The sequence below is a fragment of the Etheostoma spectabile genome, chromosome 23 (assembly GCF_008692095.1).
Source record: "Etheostoma spectabile isolate EspeVRDwgs_2016 chromosome 23, UIUC_Espe_1.0, whole genome shotgun sequence".
NCBI classification, from domain to species: Eukaryota; Metazoa; Chordata; class Actinopteri; order Perciformes; family Percidae; genus Etheostoma; species Etheostoma spectabile.
Window position 1 is genome coordinate 5,376,493 of NC_045755.1, and position 8,468 is coordinate 5,384,960.

Genomic DNA, 8,468 nt, shown 5'->3' on the forward strand with positions numbered 1-8,468 from the left:
GAGAGAGAGAGAGAGAGAGAGAGAGAGAGAGAGAGAGAGAGAGGATCACATCAGTAGCCTAATGTACTAGGTAGCTAACTAACTTACTACTTACTTGTTTGTTTAAATGCTTACATATATACATACACGTGTGTATATACAGTATGCAGTAATATACATATATTATTTATTTATTTGAAACAATCTTTTTAACTTGTCATACTTGTAACCTAATCTCACTTCTACTTAACGTTTTATTTTATTATTGTAGCTATGTTACTTTACTTACTTTATACACATGTTGACTTGCTCTTTCTTACTCTTATTTTACCTTGAATCTGACTGTGAGCAACTGGAACTAGGGGAGAGCCGGGACAGTTGAAACACTTTTTAATTAAACGTAATTTACAAAGCGGTCGAATCACACTGAAAGCTGATATTTTGTAACCAGCAACCTACACCTGTCATCTGTCAAATACAGTTGCATGTTCAGCTTTGAACAAAACCGTTCAGGAGGTATTACAGCAAAAGTGGGACGTGCGTAATGTTTCATCCGTCCCTCTGGACGGGACGAATGAAACAGCATGCGGGACGAATGAAACATGCAGTATAAGCCATATAATCTTCCAACAACTTTAATATTTATGTTATCATGGATGGTACTTCCAAAGGTGTTATTATAGTTAGATTGGTGCAGGACTACGCGTCTTTGTGAATGTCTGTTAACAACTAATTCCCGTCATCCTGAAGCGGGTATGAAGCGGTTATTGAAATATCATCAGCACTGTGGATGATTGTGCTATTTTTATAGCTAGAACAGTAAGTTTTTCTATTTATATCATGTTCTATTGCAGAAAATGTAATTTCACTAGGTTTTACCATGGGTAGACTAATGGATCACAAATAACGCGCCCCAACCCGTCAGTCTCCATAGGATAACATGGGAAAACTCAACCCCCCCTACCTGGTGGGCTGAAATATATTTTCATCTTCTAAAACTGCTATTCCATGTCTCACCACCATACCTAATTGTACGAAACAGACATTTGTGCATTTATAAATGCATGGAGTTCCAGCCAGGTCGGGGACAGTTGAACAGCTGGTTCATCCGTCCCGACATAGACATATGCCATTATAGCCTGTTGCTTTTATGTAAACAAGCACGAAATATGAAAGTCTGGGATTGTGGAGAACACTAACTGGTCTACTAAATAAGCATGTAGTCAAACCTTTAAATGAAAAACCCTGTGAATAATCGAAAAAATGTGACCGCTAATGAAGTTTATTGACCATCAAAACGCGTTTATCGGCTGTACTCCGTGATGAAAGGAAATACAAGGAAGATATTGGCTGTAGGTGGAGGTTAACATGCTCTATGTTCAGAATAAGGAAGTCTGTCTATCATCATCGCACTCGGAGAAACTGGAATGTTTCATCCGTCCCGCGTTTCAATCGTCCCGGCTCTCCCCTACATCATTTCCTTCAGGGGATCAATAACGTATTCTGATTCGTGAACTATCATGGGATAGATAGATGTTCAGCAATGTCTCACTTTACTATTTGTGTATCTCCAAAATTTAAAAGTCTACATGTGACCTGAATTTGGTTTCTCGTTGAGAGTTAGAAAAGAAATACCAATACCACTTGGATGATGCTACGCTAATTATGAAGCTACAGCTAGCAGTTGGTTAGCCTAGCATAGGACAGTGACTGGAAGCAGGGGGAAGCCCCGGGCTAGCCCGGGCTCTGTCCAAAGGTTAAAATCCAGCACCTAGGGTTGGGTACCAAAACCATTTTGTTCCTAAAGGGATATTTCCCTCTGTCGCTCCGAAACACACGTAAAAATATCACGCTTTCTCTGTATTCTACCGTTAGCTTGCTACCGTAAATGTAGGCTACTTTGAATATGCCATCCTTTCCCTCTGGGCTATGGTTAGACTACCAACTCAACATTTATTTTGTTTTTCCTTGTTAATAGTGTAACTGTTATTTATTGTTAAATTATTGTAGTTATGTGTTAGGTGACTTAGGTTTACTTATTATTTATTAAAGTACTTTAAAATGTTAATATATTGTTACTGTGGGGTCCCTGAGCAGCTCCTTCAGCAAAGAAACTGGTACACCCACGGTGGAAGAAGGAGAGGTACCGCAAGTCGTTCATCCCGGCCACTGTCAGACTCTACAACACCTGCACTACATTATAATGTTGTAGTTTCTGTTCCTGTTTTTCATTTACTCCACAGACTCTCTGCATATCTTTATTATCTGTATTTATATTTGTTTCCTTGTTCGTTTTTTGTTTTTTTGCTTTTACTGTAGGAGACCGCTGCTGCTGTAACAAGGGAATTTCCCCACTGTGCAATGAATAAAGTATAATCTACTCTATCTAATCTAATCTCAATTTAAATAGTTTTCTGTTTAAAAAACTCTATAACAGAGCCTTTCTTTGATGTCATTTTTCAGTTTTTCAAGAATTGGTTTAGGAATCGGAATCGTTTTAAAAGTACCGGTTTGGCCTCGGAATCGTAAAAATCCAAACGATAGCCGACCCCACTTGCGATGAAGTTAAAGATTTAACTTGCTATGGTGAAAAATCGAATCCTGGCACATTAGTGTACGAACCAGATGATCAAGTTCCACAAGAAATCAATCAATCAATGACTTCTCAGACAGAAAGTGTGGGCTGAGAGTTCCACTTTCACTTTAACTGTAGCAAAATGATATACAGTTCAGATAATATATCCTCTTCTAATCTGTTCAGTGAACACATTGATTGGTAATGTGTGTCTGCTTACTCCGGATGCTCTTGTTTCCCAGATTAATCCGTTTGAGTAATAGGATTTGAACAGCTGCATGTGCTTTTTATTTACTAAGGGATTCAAATCAATACAGGTTCATTTCTATGTGAATCGGCCTTGGATGAGATTTAGCCATGTGTGTGGGTGTGTGTGTGTGTGTGTGTGCGTGTGTGTGCTTGCCAGGCTCCTTTCAATACTGGTGCCAAAAAATTAGATGAAATGGTGAGAGAAATTGATTCGTCAAATACATAATGAGCCACTCTATGCTTTGGACCATTTTTTCTGTATTATATTCCCATTATTTTTCGGCCATTAGTTGGTGCATTAGAAACTTTTACTGAACATTGTATAGTTTTTACCTTTGGATAAAATCATGAAATACATATGAGCATCATTGGGAGCAAGCATTTTATGTTTTCTGACATTCAAAATCTATTTGCTTCAACCTGCTGTGGAAAAAACACTTTTAATTTGCATTTCTTTGACAGTCACAGGGAAACACACTCAAAGACAGAATTTGTGGGAGAAGACATGGCTGAGGTAGAAACAGAAACATGGAAAAAGGAAATAGATAAGGTTTGGCGGAAGACACGCAGAGACAACCAAGTGGCAGTTAAAGAATTTTTTTCTGAGCGGGAAATGAGGCTCAGGAGGACAGGGTCAATATTCACCAACCCGGCTCCCATCTCTGAGCGCCCAAAGAGTGAATCCTCCGGCTAAAAATACCAGCGCTGCTGCTTTATGACCGGGACTGATGAGCCGTGATACTGCTGCTTGGTCTCTTAATGCAGCTGCAGAAATCAACCTTGTCCCTTCTCAGCGGATCTCAGTTATCAGGCAAAACAGATGGGGAAGAACAACATTTCTAATATATCGGTAAAAGCATTTTAGCAGGAAATTAGAGGGCAGTGCCTTTGAAGAAATTTCATTTACTGAATCAGTTTGAGCTTTTCTGTCCCAACAAAGAGAGAAGAGATGGTGGTGGAGATCAACTCCAAGCAGTGAACGGGTGGGAAATAACAGGGAGAGACATTAGCTGATAGTGACAGCCATGGTGAGAGGGTCAAGTGTGTGCTCTTGTATATATTTGACAGAAGGAAGCTCTCCACACTGAATAATCTCTATGAAAATGCAGGGATGTCAAGTGGCTCCGTGACTATTAAAGCAGGCGAGCTCTCCAGTTGAACTCTGTGTAGTGCAGAGTAAATGAGAACATGAGAGCTCCTAACTACCTGGGACTTCAACACAATAGGGAATTTAGTTGTGGCTAAGCACAGAGGGAAAGATAGGATATTTGTTTCTTCACCATGCTCTCACAAGTATTGTCACAAGTCAGATCTGGCTCAATGTTCTCTAAATTAGATAGACCAATCTAGTAGCTAGGTCTAGGACGCATCTGTAACTTATGTGACCGAGATCTTTAGCCACACTAGCGGCGCTGATCTAGGGATGGCGATTCTGTTCTGTCGTTCCACCACTTTGCTCCAGATTGAAATGTCTTGACTATTGAATAAACTGCCGTGACATTTTGTAAATGTCCAATCATTCATGATCATAATATCCGTGCCAAACACATTCCATCTGCCTCAACTGTAGGCTATACTGTCTGTGTGGTTCAAATTAGTAAGTGTTAGCATGCTAACACGCTAAACTAAGATGGTGGACATGGTAAAATGTCCTGCTAAACATTGGCTTGTTAGCTGTTTCCATGTTAGCATGCTAATACATAAGCATTTAGCATTAAGCTCAACATATTTCACACCATTTTTGTCGAGCCACGTGTCCAAATGAAGCGTGTTCCCATATATAACATTTTGTTGCTGCATTTCCCCAGTTTGCAATGGGTGATTCAAATAAACAGGCTATTTTCCTACCTTCCACAACAGCACTATCAAATGAGAGCCAATACTAGATTTAAATTCTAAGGTTGGTTAAACTGGGAAAAAAAGTGATCTAAAAAAAGGAAGCAAAATTTAGTTTTTTTCTCCACCAGATCGCTTCATCATTTATTGCAAAACGTCTAAATTAAAACATACTGATGATCGACAGAGTGGTAACATTATTTTCTCATCTAAAACATACATTTTTAAATGTAGAATGTAATAATGTGCCTGGATTTCTTTCTGTTTTTGTTTAATAAAGAGTTAGATGTAGAAGTAAATACAGTTCAGATCAAACTTATACATAAAAATGTATAGGAAATATCACTTTTCCCCTTTTTGAAATCCCAATTTATCAAATCAAGCATAACTTCAACAGTGTGTAAAAGGGCAAAAAAAATACTTAGTTCATAAAACATTGTACATTATGAACATACAAATATTAGTTGTGGATGTACTGGTTGTAGGTGGGTCTATGATGTATATGATGTTGAATGTGATAGCATGCATGAGAACAACCACGATAGCAATCGTGGTTGTGTGCAATAATTATGCAGCAATTTATTGGTAACAAATGGCTTCATGTTTTCTGCATGTTTAGGGATTCAGTAGCTGAATTATGATTAGTTGGGAATTACCATTCTTTCGGCATTGACTTACAAATGTGTGTGTGTGAGTGTGTTGTGTACATGCATCTTTAACCCCTTTCTGCCAATTTTCGAATTTACACACCTCTCTTTAATGGTTATGAACTTCTCATGTGAACGTCACAGAACTGTAAATGATGAGGACACAAAATGTGTAAGCATCAATTACTTCATTTATTGCTCTTCAAGGAAATATAGGACGGTAAACACTACTCTGACTTGTTTTACAGTGAACAGTGCGTTTTACAAAATGAATTAGAAAAGTTTTTACACTTTACATTTTCTGGTTCTGACACTTATTATCCATGTGTAAAGAATTTCCGGTTGATGTGTCAAAACACTATAGTTTTACAGGGCAATAGTAAGGAGTGTACCTCTGCTGTGTTCTGTGTGCCAAACCTATCCAAACAGCTAAAATGTGCTTTCCAATATTATTAATATATAAACTTCTACAATCAGAATTCCCACATTAGGAGCTTTTAAATTTCTGATCATTTTAAGACCCACATTTGTATAAAAGAGGCCTTAGTTTTGGTAAATGAGAAACTTGTTTAACATGTAAACACATTGTAGACGTCGTCCACACACCAGGAGGCACTGTAGAAAGAGGTTAAGCCAGTCAGGGGGCGATGATGTGATGCTTGCTCACACAAATGGCTTCTATCTGTACACTGTATAGGCGTATGTGTGTGTCCATTCATTTTTGTCCGCAACCACCAAAATCCAACCCAGGGCAGTCGGTGCATGTGTGTGCGTGTAAGACAGCTATATTTAGAGACGTGGTAAACACACTGACTAATACTGAGATGCGTCATTTTAAGATCCTATGACTCCATGATCCAAACAAAATGCACACACACACACATACACACACACACACACACACACACACTTACAGTATGTAGACTATAGCAAGCGTTGAAGTAGTGTGGGATACTAGCGATGTGCTAATATGGCAACATGTAATGTAAGAAGAGGCAGTTAGCTTTGATGCAAAACCTTTAAGAAAGCTGAAATTCTAACAATAAAATCCTTCTTCTGTTTAATTTTCAGGAAAAAAAACTCATTAGCGTTATGGTTCGCTCTAGTGTGGACCCCGGAAGCAGATTCAGAACACAGACTCAATGTTAAAAGTAGTTTATTGACTCTTGGTTGTAGTAAGTCTGAGGGTGAATGGAAGGTGGTGAGGTGACAGTCCTGATGGAAGCGGAGGTTTACAGGTGGAGAGGGAGCGTGGCAGGTAACCGCAGTGGATGAGTTTAGGCAAGTGCCGCAGATGTGAGAGACAAGGTTAGATTTAGCAGTACAACAATTTCCAAAACTAAGTTTCTCACAAGTGACTGAGAATGAAGTCCTGAGGAGTTCACCACATAGTGAGTGGAAACAATCTGGTGAAGAGCGACTGGAGAGCTGGGTTTCTTGTACTGCTGTTGATTGTTATAGAAGCCAGGTGGGCCTGACAATGCCTGCAGCCCCACGCCCCTGGAGATGAGGTCACACTCACACACCTACCACACACCACACAGGGGAGGAGACACAGGGAAAGACTGAGAGGGAAAAACCAACAGAAACACAGGAAACTGGTCAGTTAGATCAGAACACATACAGTAAAATAAGGAGGACTGTTTTCTGTTTCAGACAAACTATCCACAGACACACAAACCTTGAACAAAACAACATACTGTAGGTCTCTTTTGGAAACATACACACACACACACACACACACACACAATGTCCTCATAGTGTGACTCTCCTTATCCCTTCGCATTCATAATGCTGTCATTTTGTTCTCTGCCAGCGGAGGGGCTCCCTTCCTGTTAATTAAATCAGATGCTTATCCTCGAAGCACGGTGAGAGAAAAAGAGAGAGATGCAAATACTTATTATACTAATAATAACAATGTTAAGTCCAAAACACACATAAAAATATCACACTTTCTCTGTAGTCTACTGTTAGCTTGGAACCGTAAATGTAGGCTTCTGGCTAGCATGCCAAGTCAACACTTATTTTGTTGTTACTTGGTAATAGTGTAATTGTTATTTATTGTTAAATTATTGTAGTTGTGTGTTAGGTGACTTAGGTTTACTTATTATATATTAAAGGTCCCATGACATGTTGCTCTTTAGATGCTTTTATATAGACCTAAGTGGTCCCTTAATACCATTATCTAAAGTCTCTTTCCCAAAATTCAGCCTTGGTGCAGAATTACAGCCACTAGAGCCAGTCCCACAATGAGCTTTCCTTAGGATGTGCCATTTCTTTACCATGCTAGGGGGGCGGACTTTGCTCATTCAAAAGCCATGATGTCTCTCTCTCATGGGTGGGCCTAATTCTCTGGACGGGGGAAGCAGAGAACCTTTTACTCGTTGGCTCCACAAATCCTTGTGCTTGGATGCTTTGTGGAGTTACGAGTGCAGCATTTAGCTTCAAGTTAGATAACTAGCTTAAATTGCTAATTTTACAATGTTTTCCTGCTACACCGGTTACAAATAACGAGCCAAGCAATGTTGTCACTCATCTGGCAATAGGAATGTGCTTTTTCTACACTGTGACAAGTGTGTGTATGAAGCATTGAGCTGTTTTATTTGGCTCATGTAGCGACTGGCTAGTTAGCGGGAGGATATCTCCCTGTGCTGTCATGAAAACTACCTTCTTCTGACAGGCTTGTTCGTAGAAAGCAATGCTAGAAGCAGGGGAAACATATATCAACAGTATAGTGGAGATGTTTCTGTTTGGAGGTCTGCAAACAGACATTTACAAGTTTTGCCCAGTCCAGTTATGCCAGCAACGTAACAGCTAGGCTAATCCGGCCATGAAAGGAGTGAGCAGTAAGGTATGTTTTATGCTAACAACCCACTCTTGAATTCAACTGATAGTAAATGAGAGTATTGAGGGTGCGCGCGCGCGCACACACACACACACACTCACAGAGGAAATACTTTTCATGACAAACTGTGTTCTATTTTATTGATGGTTGTCTCATCATTAGGCCTACTTCCATGCCAGTAAATGTGAAGCGCGGAATTTTAAATGAGCTGCAGCAGGAGTCAACAAAAGTGAAAGAGTGAGAGACAGGCAGAAAGATGGGAAGGAGATGGCAGCTGATGGCAGAGAGAAAAAGACAGGAACACGCACGCGCACACACACACACACACACACACACA

At 39.7% G+C, this 8,468-nt stretch overlaps 1 protein-coding gene across 5 annotated transcripts in view; it reads left to right on the plus strand.

Annotated features, from left to right (window-relative positions):
* Positions 1–8,468, plus strand: part of LOC116672929 (kinesin-like protein KIF21A) — a 65,828-nt gene that overhangs the window by 52,226 nt on the left and 5,134 nt on the right. The window lies entirely within an intron of this gene.